General features: G+C 33.3%; 1 protein-coding gene and 1 pseudogene across 8 annotated transcripts in view; both read left to right on the top strand.

Annotated features, from left to right (window-relative positions):
• The window catches only part of NKAIN2 (sodium/potassium transporting ATPase interacting 2), an 831125-nt gene that overhangs the window by 202428 nt on the left and 610978 nt on the right, over positions 1 to 17719 (top strand). The window lies entirely within an intron of this gene.
• On the top strand, positions 815 to 933 carry LOC118605008 (annotated as a pseudogene).

A 17719-nucleotide genomic window follows, 5' to 3' on the forward strand; every position in this document is an offset into this window, starting at 1 on the left:
CCCTATAACAATCAGGCTTCAGAATCATCTCTACTTTAAAAGTGTGTATGTGGTTTTTTTAAACTGCTAATGAAAGCATTACAAAGATTAGCTTTTGAAGTGGCAAGCAGCTTTCATTTATTTTCCTTCTGGTATTCCCTCTGCCTCCAGCTAAAATTTAGAACCTTAAAAATGTTCCTCTTCGTTGCTAAATTCAGTTGATGTTCTATCAAAGTGAATTTGGATTATCAAAGCCTAGTTCTTATCTTGCAGCTCAGTATTCCTGAGAGAACACTAGTCAGGTTAGAATTGACAAGGCTGTGTATCTGATATTTTCAAACCAGAATGTGCTCCTTTCGGTACTGCCGGCCCACCTACCTGTATTGGTTAACTCTTTCTCCTGATGTCATGTAGGGAGGTGGACACCCATACTGTGATGATAAAGGAGGCAGTGTCCACTGGCAAAAGGCAAAAGAGCAACTCCATTCGTTAATACAATCCAAGAGGGTCATATAGAAATTACTAGCGGGGAGAGACACATAATGACATAAGTAAATTGGTAAGATTCAGGAAATTTGGAAATTTTTTGCTCTGTTGTATTATTACATAAAGAAGGCGGCTTTACTTTTCGGTTCCTTTAGTGACTTCTGACATGAAAAAAGTTGGAGACTAATCGTAAATTAGCACCAGTGAAATTTGTTTTTATACTGTTTCCCAGATGTCATTTTTTCTTGGTGTCCCCATAAATATTGGCTTCTGCAAATCTGGATCATTTGGGATTTCCTAGCAGTTATTGCCTTCTAAAAAATTTGAACACATTAAATTTAATCATAGAATCTATGACCATGCCACCCTGAACGTACCTGTTCTCATCTGATCTTAGAAGCTAAGTAGGGTCGGGCCTGGTTACTACTTGGATGAGAGACCACCTAGGAATACCAGGTGTGGTAGGCGTTTTTAAAAAAAAAAAAAAAAAATCCTAGAAAGAAATCAGGTTAAATCAGTATTATCTCCTGTGTCCACCAAATAACACCTTGAGGCAGATTTGGAAACTGCATAATCTTACTTTGTGGCTTCGTTGATTCTTAGGTGTTACATTATTATAACATTATCCAGTGTCTAGGCTTTGGAATTCTGTAACTGTCCTGGATTATAAAATGGGCAAATTTCCTTAGAATGATGAGTGCAAAAGTCAACAATTTAATTCTGAAATAGAATGGTGTAGAAGACAGTGAAGCACTTAGCAAGAACTCTGTGTTCAATGACCTTGGTAATATATAAAAGGTCCATGATTGTGCAGAAGCTATAAAATACGGCAGGCTCAAATGAATGTACTTTAAAGTGGATCTGTTTTGTAAAAGTCAGGGTCACGTGATTTCCCTGAGTTCTCTAGTGAGGCCTGAGCCTTGGATGAGTTTATCTCCTGAAAGGACAAGAATCATGTGTTTGCTTGAATTGAGGGCAGTGAAAATGGGGTTTAAGAGAACCTTTCTCTTTACAATGTTGAAATCGACCAAGCTGACCACAAATTTCACGTTAATTTAGGTGAGGCTGAAGTATGGTGTGTAATTTAATGAGACGGCTCACAATTCAGCTAATATGAAATACTTCGTCTTCACTTGGTTGCTGCTCATTATGGATTCCAGCTTCCACCTGGAACTGACCAAGACACTTAAACTTCGTACTCTCAAAAGGAAATATGAGACTTAAGAAGGACTATATCTAAGTTTTGGCATATTTAATAACTTGATTTGATGTAAAAATACAAGAAATCACTAGTAGACATGGAATCCTAATTTTTAGCAGGATATATTGATAATGAATTTTCTACTCTCCCTCCAATCCCTCCCCCCAACCTCTCTCTTTTTCTTCTCAAACACACACATCACTTCCTATGAATTTAGTTTATCATTCCGATACTATAACTAGCTCAGATAAGAATAAATTCAAAAGCAATTATTATGATACATAACTTTAATGAAACATGCCCAAGTAGTTTTATTTTAATGGGTAGGTGTATATGTTCTTGGGAGCTTTATTTAGGACTGTGCGTACATTGGTAATTTCTAGTTTCATCAAAAGCAAATTAATAGAAAAGTTCAATATTTTATTAGTTGTTGCACCTAGAATCGAGGGTGTTTATTCAGCCGGGTCTTCCCTCCCTTGGATCTCTGACAACTCCGACAATTTTAAATGACGTCTCCTTTCAGACAAATTTTCATGGGTAATAGTTGGGAACATTTTTATTCTCATATATATATTCTGCATTTCTCATGCAAAAAGGATATTCTTTCATAAGCTTTTTTTGAACATCTGTTAAAACAGTTTTAAAATATTAATCGATGCATGCTTATTTTAAAAATACAAAAAGGTTGCTAAATATGACCAATAAAATTTTTTTAAAAATTTGAAATACCAGCATGTTTTGAGAACTCTATACATAAGCCAATATGTAGATTCTGTTGCAGTACAGGATCATACTGTTTTAAATATTGTGGTGATATGTATGCTCTTTCTTAATGTATGGTAGGGCAAGTAGCCCTTAGCAATCTTCTATTTCAAATATCAAGACTAATTTGAGTATTTTTGAAATTACAAAATAAACAATATCTGTTCGATTCCTGGGAATGTATTATACCAGAATACATTATACATTCATATATGTATGCGTGTATATATATTTATATTATATATATTTATAAAATGAAGTTGGTCATTCATTGACTCAGTTATTCTTTTACACCTTCATGTGGACTTAATGCATTCTTTTCTTTAGGTAACCTTATATATTATGTTTTTAGTTGCTATCATTAATAGAATTTTTTTTTTTTGTCTATAGTTAGTTATGTACCTATTTATCTAATTACCCTATTTTGAGTGCCTTCCAGAAATTGAGCATGTAAGTATAGAGAAGAGGCAATTCTTTCTTTAGTTTAGGAAATTGATTGCTTTTTTGTTAATTGTAAAATCTGCCCTTTAGTGAAATTATATCTTTGTAAAAATAGGCTTTTGGTTGTTTCTCTTTGGCTTTATATTTACCTACACTCAACACTTTCTACAAAAAAAAAAAAAGATATAAATTTCTCTTTTTAAAATTATCTTTTTTTTCTTTCTTTTTTTTTTTTGCCTAATTGCAATGAATGACTAAAGTTACGCAAATGACTATAATATTAGTGGATATCCTTACTTTAATAAGAATGTTTTTTATTATTAAATTTCATGACTCATCTTTTGTTTTGAGACACACACATATAGACATCTCTGTTCTTACCCTCCCTGCCAAAACATATACACATAGCACACTATATGCTTATGATCCATTTGTTCTTACATTATAAAAGTTTTTTTTTTTTTTTTTTGTCGGGAGCCTGCTGAGGGCTAACCTATTAATACATGTCGTTTATTAACATATTTCCTAATGGGGAACCATCCTTAAATTTTTAAAAGAAACCTCTCTTGATCACATTTTCTTATTCTTTTAACATATTGTGATTATATTTGCTAATTTACTTATGACTTTTATTAATATTTATAACTGTGATTTCTTTACAGTTTTCTAATTCCTTACGCTCTGTTTTTATATTTATTCTACATTCCTTCTACTTTCCTGAGGTTCATTTTGTAGTTTTTTTTTTTTTAATTCCTACATCAAATACATTGTAGTTATTTAAATTCTTATTTGTTTAATAAATGTGTATAAGGCTATGAACTTCTATTTATTACTTTATTCACATCTTGTAGGTTTTTGTATTGTAGTATTTCTTTGTTTTCCATTTTGCCAGAACTATCTTAGATCTAATTTTGATTTTGCAAACATTTTGTTTTTTGTTGTTATTGCTTTTGTTGTTTCTTGATTCTCCTCCTCCCCTTCTCCCCCTTCCCCTTACACCCCCAGTATTTATTATTATTATTATTATTATTATTATTATTATATTAGCATAAATGTACCAAGTTTCATATTCTGTTCTTAGTCTTTACTTGATGATATCATTGGATACTCATCAGACAATTATGATGTGGATGTTTTAAGATAGAGACTCTGGGACTACTTATATGGCATTTGTGGCTAAACGTGTGGCTCTATCTAGGCTAAGCTTCCTAGGTTTAAATCTTTAAAGCCATTTTACCAGCAACAAGTTATTTAACATCTTTGATATTAGTGTTCTAATCCCTAAAAAATGATGAATGCGGTACTTATTTTAAGGAGATGAAAATTAAAAAATATGATACAAGAAAGTAATTACCATAGAAACTATTAGCCATTACTACTGCTACTGCTATTGCTACTACTATTATCATTATTGTGTATTTGTCCAAGGTCCAGAGTCAATGAGTGACACAGAGGACTATAACCTGATTCCAATGTACAAAATCTTACATTCTATATTGTACTATTACTGCTGGAAACCATTCCTAGCTTGCTATTTTGTGTACTCTTATTCATTGGCTAGTTCACAAATTGGGAAGGGAATTTGTAATTATGCATTAGCAAGTCCACGTTTTAGGAAATCATGTGAATATATTTTGATTGAGCTATTATTAAAAGAATATCCTCTATTTTATTATTACAATATCTACTGTGTCTCCTTTATGCTTTTAATGATAATTTTCTGCATATTGCCTCATACTATTGTAAAGACACTGTTGTTTTAATGGGTATAGAAACTGAAATAATAGAAGAGACTTCTGACTTTTTATACTGTGTAGGATAAGCAGAAATCCTGAAAACTTCAGGCCAAATTGAGTTTGTTCAAACTAATGCAAATACTTACATTTTGTTAATTTTATCCTATTGACATTCTTTTGGATTTGTTATTCAACATTTTAGTATTGCTTTCCTGCTTCGAAATACAAACATTATTTTAAATAGATTAGTCTCATACCAATTAAAATGAAGTAAGATTTTATTACAATTCAGAGATTGAAAATCTCTGTATTTGTGACTTCACTTTGTTCGTTTTACTGTTTGCTATAAAATATTTACACTGAATAATAAAAATAACATTTTGTTGCTATTAATAAAGAAGAAATGTTGTCTCTCATATGTATACACAGTATGAATGAAAAGGGAAAGAAAATAACTTGTGAATATATTCACTTTCACAGTCTTTCAAATTGGAGTAAAGATAAAGATAAATGATTTAAAAATTATTTCAAAAAACTAGGTTAATTTTTAATTTAATTAATAGGTTTTCATCGATAGGATTCCCCCTAATGACTAATTCTTTTTCCGAAAATTGACTTTATTTTTTTGTTGTTGGTTAAATTACTTGCAAGAATAAATAAGGTATCCATGCCATTCCTCACTTGGACAAACTGAAAAAATATATTTTTGTTACTTTTCAATTTTAAATAAACTGAAATAAATGAATGGACTCCTTTGCTTTCTCCATCTGAATGATGTTTGGGAATTATGCAACAATAATGAGAGGAATTGGTTTTGATGACATTGGGCTTACTTCTAGAAAGGAAGCCTTCGATTTAAATTGCAGCTTAAAGATAGTGGGCTAGTGCGTTTGTTAAATTAACAAAAGAGCAAGTACTTCACTCGTCCCCCAATTTATTCCGTGTCCTTTCTTGTTTTATGTGCTCAGTAGCATAGGAGTCGCTGTTCACCTGCTTGCTGGCCACAGTGTTTGAAGCCAGAATAGTAAAAAGCATGTTTAGAGAAACTTACAAGGATGTCACTTGGCAGAGGTATTGATACCACTCCTGACTGGGCATATGGTTTCTAAATCTCTAGAGAATATTACAACAGAACTGCATTAATGGGTGGCTTGTCAGTACCTGGTCAGGGCTCCAAAACATCGCTGCATTAACTAGAAAATATAAACCCAGTTAACTCATATTTCTCTATCCTACTCTTTACATAACTTGGTGTATTTAAATTGTTTTCAATATTCACTTCACTCATAGTGGGGGAAAAATCCATAAACATACAAAAATCAGTAATGCTTGTATATACTAAGAACACATTTTCTGAAAGACAAATAAATTGATTCCATTTATAATAGTATCGAAACAATAAAATACCTAGGAATAAATTTAACTAAGCAGGTGAAAAATATCTACTCTGAAAACTGGAAGGTTTTGTTGAAAGAAATCAAAGAAGACACAAATAAATGGAAAGGCATGCTGTATTCATTGATTTGAAGAATTAATTTTGTTAAAATGTGAATATTTCCAAAAGCCAAATTCAAGATTACAATGGCATTTTTTACAGAAGTAGGTAAAAACACCCCTAAAATTTATATGGAACCAGGGAAGACCACATATAGCCACAGAAATCCTGAGAAAGAAGAACAAAACAGGAGTCATCATACTTCCTGATTTTGAATTACACTATAATGCTGTAATCATCAAAACAGTATGGTACTGTTATAAAAACAGACAAATAGACCCATGGATCAGAACTGAGAGCTCAGAAATAAACCTAAACCTATATGGTAAACTAATATTTGACAAGGGAGCCAAGAATACTCAATGGAGAAAAGACAATCTTTTCAATAAATGGTGCCGGGATATTGAATATTCAAATGTAAAATAATAAAACTAGACTCATGTCTTAAATAAACTCAGAATAGATTAAAGACTTAAATATATGCCTAAAACCATGAAATTCCTAGAAAGCATAGGAATAGAGCTCCTTGATGTACGTCTTGGCAATGATTTTTTAGGTATGACACTTAAACCACAGGTAACGAAATATAAAAATAAATAATTAGGACTACATCAAATTAAAAAGCTACTGCACAGCAAAAGAAACCACCAATAAAGTGAAAGGACAACCTATAGAATAAGAAAGAAACATTTGCAAATATCTGATAAGGGGTTAATATCTAATATCTATAAAGAACTCATACTTCAGTAGCGTAAGACCAAATAACTCAATTAAAAAATGGGCCAAGGACCTGGATAGGCATTTCTCCAAAGAAGATATAGAAAAGGACAAAGATACAAGAAAAGATACTTAACATCACTAGTCACTAGGGAAATACAAATTAAAACCACAATGAGATCTCACCTTATGCCTGTCAGAATGGCTGTCACCAAAAAGACAAGAGGTAGCAAATGCTCGAATGGATGTATAGAAAAAGGAACCCTTGTATACTGTTCATGGGATTATAAACTGGTATAACCATGTGGAAAACAGTATGGAGGGGCCTCAAAAAGTTAAAAATAGGACTACCATCTGATCCAGCAAGTCTACTTCTGGGAATATACCAACGGAAATGACAAAACAAACTTGAAAAGATATCTGCATCTCTATGTTCATACAGCATTATTTACAATAGTCAAGATATAGAAGCAACCTGTGTCCATTAGTGATTGAATGAATAAAGAAGTTGTGGCATGCACAAGGAAATCTTGCCATTTGCGACAGCATAGCTAGAATCTGAAGATATTATTCCAAGTGAAATAAGATAGAGAAAGACAAATACTGTATGATCTTACTTATATGCGAAATCTAAACAAAATGAGCAAAAACATAGTAAGGAGACCAGATTTGTGGTTACCAGAGGTGAAGGTTGGGGGAGGGGAAATTGAAGGAAGGTGGTCAAAATGTGCAAACTACCATCTATAAGATAAATAAGTACTAGGAATGTACAACATGGTGACTGTAGCTAACACAGATGTAAGATATATAGGAAAGTTGTTGAGAGTAAATCTTAAAGTTCTCATAACAAGGAATTTTGTTTCTTTTTTTAAAATTTTTGTTATTGTGTGTCTACATGAGGTGGATGTTAGCTAAGCCTATTGTTATAATTATTTCACATTATATGTGAATCAAACCATCATGCTGTATGCCTTAAACTTATGTGTTGATGTATCTCAATTATTTCTCAATAAAACTGGAAGGAAATTAATAAATGGAAAAAAAAAGTTTTGGAGATGAAAAAGGTCACCCCAGGAAATGGATGTGTTCATAAAATATGAAATTAATTGATTTGCTGTATCTAATATCAAGCTTTGCTTTGAGGTATAGTGTTTAAAATTAAGCAATATTGTGGCAGGGGCTGAAAAACAGATGAATGTAAAGGGATGGAAAGCTAAGAAATGTATCAACATATATCGGATTTAGTACATAACAAAATATTATTTAAAATAGGAGAGAAGGGAATAAAGTAGTCAATAAATCTTGTTGGAATAAAAAAATATTCACAGAGCTATCTTTGATGAGTACATTTACTACCTGTCCATCCTTGCAAATTTTGTGTTGCCATTATAGGCCTTGCACTAATTCTGAGACCAGAAAGCCCACAGGAAGTTGAAATTGGCAGTTTTAGCTCACAGAAATCTTGTGCATGCTGTACAGCTAGTTAGCAGGAATAAATTGTATACTCAATTTTCTAAATTTTTAAACTTTTATGACACTTGAGAATCAGAATAAATTTAAAATAGAAATCCTTAGAGTGTCCAGGTAGAAGCTAGAAAAAAAAACCTATATTTTGAAAAAGATTTTGCAGTCATATCCATGCAAATTAGCCTTTTCTTCTTGATACAATTTTTTTCATAATCTGAATGCCTGTGAAATGAAGTTAACTCCAAACAGAATGACTTGATTTAATGTATTTAGTTCATGTAATAATTTCCTTATTCGATGAAGTATTAAACATTTTAATAGAAACATCTGTTTTTTCCCCATCCCTACTAAAATAATAGGCAAATAGCTAAAGGATATTTATTGAAGGGGTGCTGATTTAGAAACCTCCCCAGCTGTCCAATATCTAAGTTCTATCCTATATGACAACTAATCTAAATTTTTAATTTTATATAGATATCAATGCTCTTTTAAGAAAGTTTAAAAAAATCCAATTTTGCTTATAAACTCACAATAAACAAAATGTCCTGTGGCCATTTGGCAGTCAAGATCCATTTGAGAATATTTAAAATGATACCTTTTAAGCAGAACATGAGCATTAAAACAGAACTTGCTTAAACACCTGTCAGACCAAACAACCAGATGGTAGATGAGATCATACGTCTTTAGATTATAGCTTTTAAATATTATGGCGTTTGAAGAAGATTTTTAGCAGATTGTCTTACATTCCTTGAATGCTCAACTCAGACAAATGTATTTGAAGTATGTCAGATGTATAGGACATTGTATTGGGCACTGATTATATAAGGAGGAATGAGGTGTCCTTTGCTTGAAGATAGTGCATTTGGAGTGTTGTAAACTATGGATCATACATGTTATTAAACATTAACATCCATAGTGAGTAGATAGCCTATAGTTATTGAAAGAGGCAGGACATAAAACGAGTTTCTGCTCATTATTATCTGGACAAGTATTCTAGATGTAAAACTCTTGTGGTGGCGCAGTGGAAAGAAACCTGAATTGGCGGTCAAAATCTTGCTTTCTGTCCTTTATCTGCTACCTATGACCTTTAGCAAATTACTTAATATTTTTCAACTTTAGTATCTTACATTACAAAGGAAGAAGATACTACCTCTAGGGCTCCTTGTAAAACATTCAGATTCTGCTTTAAAAAAAAAAAATTATGACTACATTAACCAACAGGGTTGCAACTCCTCATTATTATATAGTAGGCTTTTACAAGATGGTCCTAGTATTTTAAGGAGTCGCCATTTATGCTGAAATTAGTTTTAGATCCAAAGCAAAAGTAGTCATTTTCAACTGTAGCTAAGTTCTAAGTCTTCTGTAAGAGTCTAGTAAAATTCCCCAAATATAAAAACTGTAGAAAATGTTTCTGCCTACAGCAGGTTAGGACTATTTTGAACTAATCTCTCATTGTTTTCCCTTTCAGAAAATGTCCAATTTACCTTAGAACCATCAGAAACTGCCTTTTAAAACAGTTCTCTCTGTATTACTGCCTGCCAGTTGGATATGGACATTTATTTAGTACAGGAACTGTAGGAGACTAGTCCTGAAGACCAGAATTTCCCTGACTGCTGGCCTCATTCATCTCATTTCTGTGTCCAATGCACATCTGCTGATTTCTCATATATGGCTGGGGCCCCAGGCCCCTTTAAGGGACACTCAGTGTTCTTTCCCCCTGCTCTGTGCATTTAACAAGGTGATTCACCTAGATAAAATTTAAATGACATTTTTTTGACCTCCTACTTTTCAGGTCAATTGCTTTGGCAGAATACTAACCTTTCTTCCGAGTGCTTATCAGTTATCTGTATTTTCTGCAACATCCTCAAATTATCATTGAAAGATGTTAAGGATGGAATTTTCTTACCTGCAAAGAGAAACAATATTGGAAGAACACTTCCTTTTAATGTGTGGAGCTGAAGTTGAGTGCACATAATCGCTGTATAGAAAAGAAGTAAGTCTTTCACACTTTACTCCGCTTTGACAACCTAAAGCAGCCCATACTGGGTTCTCTGATTTTTCTGAAAGAGTAAAACTTTGCCTTTGTGTTTAGAATTATCCAGCTGAGTTAATTTTGTGGACTCTTAAAAATGCTATCTCTTCATTTATAAAACTCTCTCTTTTATGGCACCATTCAGCTTTATATATAATTATTTCTTATAAATCAAAACTTTCCTGTTAGAATATACATATATTTTGTTACAATACATAATATATATTCTGGTATTTGTTTCTGATTCATTTTTTTTATTCTCTAGTATCATCTCTTAAATTTCATTGGAGCTGAATAAATACTGGTTGAGTAGTTGGTCGGATGAATGAAAGGATGCATGCCACATAAAAATTTAAGACCTTCTTGGTTTTATATTTACAGTTAATATCAAACACATTTATGAGGAGAGGAAATCTTTACATATGTGGTTATAAATATACAGTTTTTATTTTCTTGTTTAGAAAACAATTTTTTTCCTCCCTGGTATAAGAGATTTGTGAAATCCTCAAAATTAAGCACTTGATGCTCATCAAATAGAAAACAAAGACTGTAGCCTAGTAACCTTTGTCTGCATCAGAGGATTAGAAATGAGGCTAAGTGGTGATTCATGGAGATGATGATTATGTGTTTCAGCTTATTCCAATGTATAAATGACATTTAAGCCATGTTATATAATTTGAAATTGATATATTATGGTTTTAAAAGGTTATTAACAGTAATTCTTATCAATCTCTGACCCTTTCAGTAAATAACTAATGTTTAATCTAATAGCTTAATGATCTTTTGATATAGTATTAGAGACATGCATGAGTTTAAATTGAAGTGATTATGAAATTCACAAATGTTAAGAATTGGAACTGTCCGAAAATTGAAACTTGTCTTTTGTGAATCTCTGGTTTAGCCATCAAATATAAGATAAATTAATTAGCCAGCATTCTAATAATAACTACTCAGTTCAAGAGAGAGAGAACAATGTATTTTATAATTTTTTTATGCAGGTTTTCAGGAATTTAGTTGGAATAATAGGCCCAATAAAACCTGATTTCAATTGTAGACTTAAATCTATTGGAGTGAGTTATTACTTTAAAAATTAATCGGTCTTTTTACACACATATGCAATATCCTGATACATAAATAATGTCATTCTTTTTTTTTAAGTCATTTAAAAGAAAAATTATCTGACCTAGTGTAAGTCAATCAGTTATCTGAGTTCTTGGGGAAAATGATACTATTTCACAGATTTTATTCCCAGAACATTATTATTCCACCACAAAAAGATTCCATAATGAAACAAGTTTCGAAAAAATACTATTACAGCTAGTACTTGAAGGGTTGCAGTGCACATTAAGTCATTTAGCACTCTGAGAAGTTCTCCAGTAAAGGAACTTATTTAACTTTGCTTAACCCAGAGTTTTCCAAACTCTCTTGACCACTTGACCCTTGATTCTGCATAAGTGCTTTGACATTTTTTATTACAGTAGATTTCAGAGGAGGAGAGTTTGAATTAAGTGATAAAGAGCTGATCTCGCTTAGTTTATTGTTTTCTACACATTTGGTAGAGAAAAAGTGCTCTTCAAGTATAAGAAGGGTGCTTTTTTGTGTTAAAGACTGTTTTTAGAGTGATTTTAAAACAAAACTGAAAAGGTACAAAGATTTCCCAGATACTCCTTGTCCCCTCCTCACAAGCATAGCCCCCTGTTATCAACATTCCTCACCAGTGTGTACATTTATTACAACCGATGAGCCTACATTGACACATCATAGTCATCCTAAGTTCATAGTTTATCCTCGTGTTCACTCTTGGTGTTGTGTGTTCTGTGGGTTTGGGAAAATGTATAATACCACTCATCCATCATTATAGTATCATACACTATGTTCTCACTGCCCTAAAAAGTGTATTTTTTATTCATCCTCGTGCCATGAACACAGCTTCTAGATCAAAAATATTTCATGGAAAGGGAAAGGGAAGAGAGAGAGAGAGAGAAAAAGAGGGAGGAAGGAATGGAGGTAAAGGTAATACATAGGTCAGGTAGTTAGTGAATCTCTCCATAGCAGTGCTTATTATGATATGACCCCTGGACTAGTAGCATGGGAAACATGGGAGATCTTGTTAAAAATGCAAAATACCAAACCTGCTGAATTAAAACTCTGTAAATGGTGCCCTGCGGGCTGAGTTTTAACCATTATACAGATGATCCTAATGGATGCTAAATGTTGGAGACCACTGACTCACAGGTGTAATGCTATGAGAAAATATTTGCTACCTGAGCATGGAAATGCAGACTTTGAGCTCTCAAGGCTCTCTATGTGATGAGTTGGTTCTATAACCTATTTCTGAAGTGCTTGCTGAAAAACTGTCAAAGAGTAGAGTAGGATAGTTCTGTGGTATCTGTTACGATGACAGAGGGTATAGCAAGCTATTCAAAATGCCATCCCTGCTTTATAAAAACTCATTCTATATGTCAGAGATGACAAAGCGTATATGAGCAACCTTAGGTTTGGAGCAAAAGGCCACTACCTGTTCTCCTTCTATTTCCTCATGAGATATTTTCTAGTTAACCCTTTACAATCTGATTACTAGTATGGAAAACTTTTAGACAAGTCCAGTTTGTGAGGTGGGAGGTCTTTGCATTTTCCTCATGACATACTTTTCATCCTGCAATACTTTGACTACACTGCTCAATATGGATTATCTCAGATCTCTGCCCTTTCCTAAAAACAGGCTGTATTTGCAACCAGTGACTATATATATTACCTACCAATCCCATATATTGGACTCATCATTGATAGTCAATCTATAGTTGCTTTTTGTGTACCTGCAATAATGTAGAGCAAGTAAAATATTGAGTAGAAGAAAGTGGGGCAAAATGTACTCTATAACTGTGTAGTTGAAGAGCAAGCTGCATGATTTTAAGGAGGTAAGAGAGGTGTCATAGACTACACAGTATCACACCGAGGAAAACAGTGTAGAAAATGGAGCATCTTCTCTGGCTACCAGTCTGTGTTTTAAGAGGCTCCGCTGTAAATCCAGGCAATTCATTTTTCTTCCACCCTTAAAGACTCAGTGAACGATACACTAGCTCTGGTGCCCAATATATTTTGGGTAAGGACCAATTTCTTCTTTAAACAGAGAGCAGGAACAGTGTGTAGAATACCCAACTAATTTTTGGCACTGGATTTAACAAGGATAACGAGAGAGTGAAGATCTTTGATCAGTCTGTTTTTGGCATCAAGCAATCTTTACCTTATTGCTACAGAAATAATGAAAGCAGTGGCTAGCCTACAAGACGGAGTTACTTCTTATTTTGATGGACCCCAAAACATCATCCCCATTTATCAGGATCCCAGATTTGAATCAATTAAAATACTAATTATGTCCAGCTGAACTTAACTTTGTGCTTTGAGTATACTTGAACACTTTCAGAATGATACAACCGTGGGTATCATTATCAATTATATTGCTTTAGTCTTGAGTGTCCTTGATATTTCTGTAGGATTGGACATAAGACTTTCTGACGTATGTAGTTCAGCAGCTTCCAGCGTCCTCTTCTGCCCCCATCAGAACACTTCCACACCATATATCTATGGATGCTTTTGTCTTGCTTCTGAAGGGGGATGGTTTCCAAAATACTCAAAAGAATATTAAGCCACATTCTGTAGGAATCAAAATATTTTTGTGGCCTATCCTAAGTTCTCACTTTTGCCTCTTTTATTTTCATGAACAAACCTGATGTTCAAATCACTTTTTTTTAGACTTGAAGAAAATTTATTTTCTAGATGATACTTCCATTGTCTAGAGATTACTACTATTTGGGCTATTTTTCTTTAATTTTTCTGTGTGTACACACACACACACACACATTATATATTTGATATTCATACTGCTATTCTACTTGTTTTGCTTAATATTATACTTTGTGTCATGTGTTTTCTCATATACTGAAAACTCTTGGTGAATAGACTTTTAATATATCCATAATCTCTATCACATGGATACATTTTACTGTTAATCGATATTTCTAATGTCTCTGAAATGATCTTAAAGAAGCTGATGAATCATCAAAGGAATATTAGATTATAGTTGGTAGTATTTGCATTTGTTATCTATTTCTTTTTAAAATACCAGTTCTTACATGACATTTAATTCATATGAACGGTCTAAATACCATATTTATTTATTTTTTTTAAGTTTATTGGGGTAACATTGGTTAATAAAATTACATAATTTTCAGGTGTACATTATCATTTGACATCTGTATATTCTATTGTGTGATTACCACCCAAAGTCCAGTTTCATTCAGCTACCATATATTTGATCCCCTTTATCTACTTCACCTTCTCTCAACCCCCCTATATTTGACCCTCTTTGTCCTGTCTACTTCTTTTCTCCTCCCCCACCCCCTACCCTCTGGTAACCACTAGTACATTGGGCTTATTTTGCTTAGCATGATTATCTCTCAGTCCATCCGTGTTGTCACAAATGTCAGTATTTCATCTCTTTTTATGGCTGATTAATATTCCATTGTTTATATGTACCACAGCATCTTTAGACAATTATCTATCGTAGGACACTTCAGTTGCTTCCATGTCCTGACCACTGTGGATAATGCTGCTATGAACATAGGTGCGCAGATATCAGATATGGGTTTTCAAGTCTTTGGGTTAAATACCCGGTAGAGGGATTGCTGGTTCATATGGTAGATCAATCCTTAGTTTTTTGAGGAACTTCCATATTGTTTTCCATAGTAGCTGTATCAATTTGCAGTCCCACCAGAAGTGTATGAGGGTTCCTTTTTCTTTGTATCCTCTACAATATTTGTTATTACTTGTTCTGTTGATTATAGCAATTCTAACAGGTGTGAGATGGTATCTCATTGTGTTTTTGATTTGCATTTTTCTAATAGCTAGTGATGTTGAGCATCTATTCATATATTTGTTGGCCTTTGTATGTCTTCTAGGGAGAAGTGTTTCTTCACGTCCTCTGCCCATTTTTTTATTGGATCTTGTCTTTTTGTTGTTATTGAGTCATATAAGTTCTTTGTATATTTTGGATATTAGACCCTTATCGGAGACGTTGTTTGAAAATACATTTTCCTATTCAAATGGTTGTCTATTTACTTTGTTGAAGATTTCTTTTGGTGAGCAGAAGCTTTTCAGTTTGATGTCATCCCATTAGTTTATTTTTGCTTTTACTTTCTCTTCTGTCCCGCCCCACTTCTTTGCTTTCTGCCTTGATGACTGGGCCCTGGTGCCAGCTGTGTAGAGGTCCTGGCACTTCCAGGCAGGGCTGATCAGGGAAGTTGCCCCACCTTCACCCCTCCCCCTCCTTCTGCAAGGAGCTCCGGATGCTGGGAGAGGCAGCTTCTTTATTTCTCCCATTCCACTGCCCCATCCCTGGGGTTCTGACCTGTGGTAGTTCTTATGTGCAGATCCCACGATGAGATGTGCTGGTGTGCAGTTTGGGTGTTTTTTGTTCAGTTTTAGATGTTCAGCTTATTGTTTCAAGGGGGGAGATCTGAGAACATCTCTCACTTTGGCATGTTTCCCAGAATCAGGTCCTAAGTACCATATTTATATAGCTTATTTGATAACTAAACAATACAACCATATATAATTAGAGACTTGATAGAACCGTTATTTCCTATCAGTGCTCAAGACATAATATGGATATGTGCAGGTTTGATGACTGCTTAGATTACAAATATTTAAAGGTAAACATTTAACGAAAATAATAAAGTTATTTATTTAAAATAATATTAAGTACATTTACAAATTTTGTGATTCTAGACTATAAAGTGATTTTCAATGAAGAAAATTTCTAAGGTTGATTAGAAATATTTCAAGAAAACTTTACAGAGCTAATCTTTGCACTGATTGACCTAGACAAGAAAAGAGGGCAGTCTAGAACTGTGGTATTTAGTTCACTGTTACTTTGTAGAAAAAAATGGGAGCAACTAAGTATATACAATAGATATAGATGTCTACTAATTACTTACACTCTCAACATAAGTAAGGAATTTTCATTGGGTTATAAAGACAAGAATAAATAGGAGGACATATTTAGGTAGTAGTAGGAACACAAAGATTTCTAGGTGTCTAAAACTTAACAAAGCATCAAAAGAAGAATTAGAAAAGACGTAAGAAATATTCAGATTAGATTTACATGACTTCTGTAGCTGAAGAATACAAATATTTATGTCTTTTATAGTCTATTTTAGCCAAGATAAGATTTCTAAATCCAGGAAAATATACTGTAATCGTCATTAAAAATATTGTTTAAAAATGAAATGACTTAAGTTTGAGAACTTGAGTTTTTGGTAAAAAATGGATTGACCTTGTCATTATTTATTATATATTTTTAAAATTCTAATTAGCCCAACTTCCATTACAGCTTTGTCTTCAAGCCCTTTTATCTTATGGAACTTTAAAATTCATTGAAGACCGTTGAAAGGATATGAAAAAGGAATACAAGGGAAGGGAGAAAAGAGTATAGTTTGGAATGTATCTTCTCAGATTCAGGAAAGAGAAACTGAAGAGGAAAAGAAAGCCCTGAAGCAGGATATATGATGAATGAAAACGGTTGTATAATCTGGTATCTTGACAAATATAAAAGAAAAATTGTCTATTTGAGTTACCAATTCTATCTTAATGTGATCACAGGAAGGAGATCCTCTTAGAAGAGGAAGTGACACTTAAAGGTGAAGGCGTGGTTACCAGTTGGATGGAGCGAGAGAAAACATTTCAGGAGGGGATGATGCATGAGAAAAGCAGAGTTCATAAGGACCTTGTGATTTACAGGAATTAAAGCAGTTGGGATACCTGGAGTGAGAACTATAAAGTAGGCGCAGTGATTACACCACAAAGAAATTCTGAGCTCAGATTATAAAGGCTTTCGTATGAGATAATAGGGAGTTTGGACTTTCCAATATTCAATGGGGAGACTGTGTAGGATTTTGAATAGGGAAAACATATGATCAGATTTATGTTTGGGAAAAATTACTATTATGGAATTATACAGAGAAGTGAAAGATATCTGGGCTAGAATTACTGCATTGAAAGCTTCATTATCTAATTGGTAGAAGCAACTGTTAGGGTGGTTGAGATGGTTCCATGAATATACAAAATCAGAAGAGGTCAAGACAGAGCCCTGGATGCTGCCTACTTTGTGTGTTTACAATTAAATAGGCTTTTATATAACTAGTATAAAAAGAATGAGAAAAATTTAAATATTTCAGAAAGAATTTTCTGAACTGACTACTGTTAAGACAGTATCAGTAAACATTCCTTTCTGACTGATCAATCTTTCCTTCTAATAATGGAAAATATGCCAGCATCTACACAAGACTGATGGTTACTTTGAGAATGTACAGTAGAATAAAATGTCTTCTGAGCTTTAAATTCTT

This window comes from Rousettus aegyptiacus, unplaced genomic scaffold, assembly GCF_014176215.1.
Source record: "Rousettus aegyptiacus isolate mRouAeg1 unplaced genomic scaffold, mRouAeg1.p scaffold_m13_p_1, whole genome shotgun sequence".
NCBI classification, from domain to species: domain Eukaryota; kingdom Metazoa; phylum Chordata; class Mammalia; order Chiroptera; family Pteropodidae; genus Rousettus; species Rousettus aegyptiacus.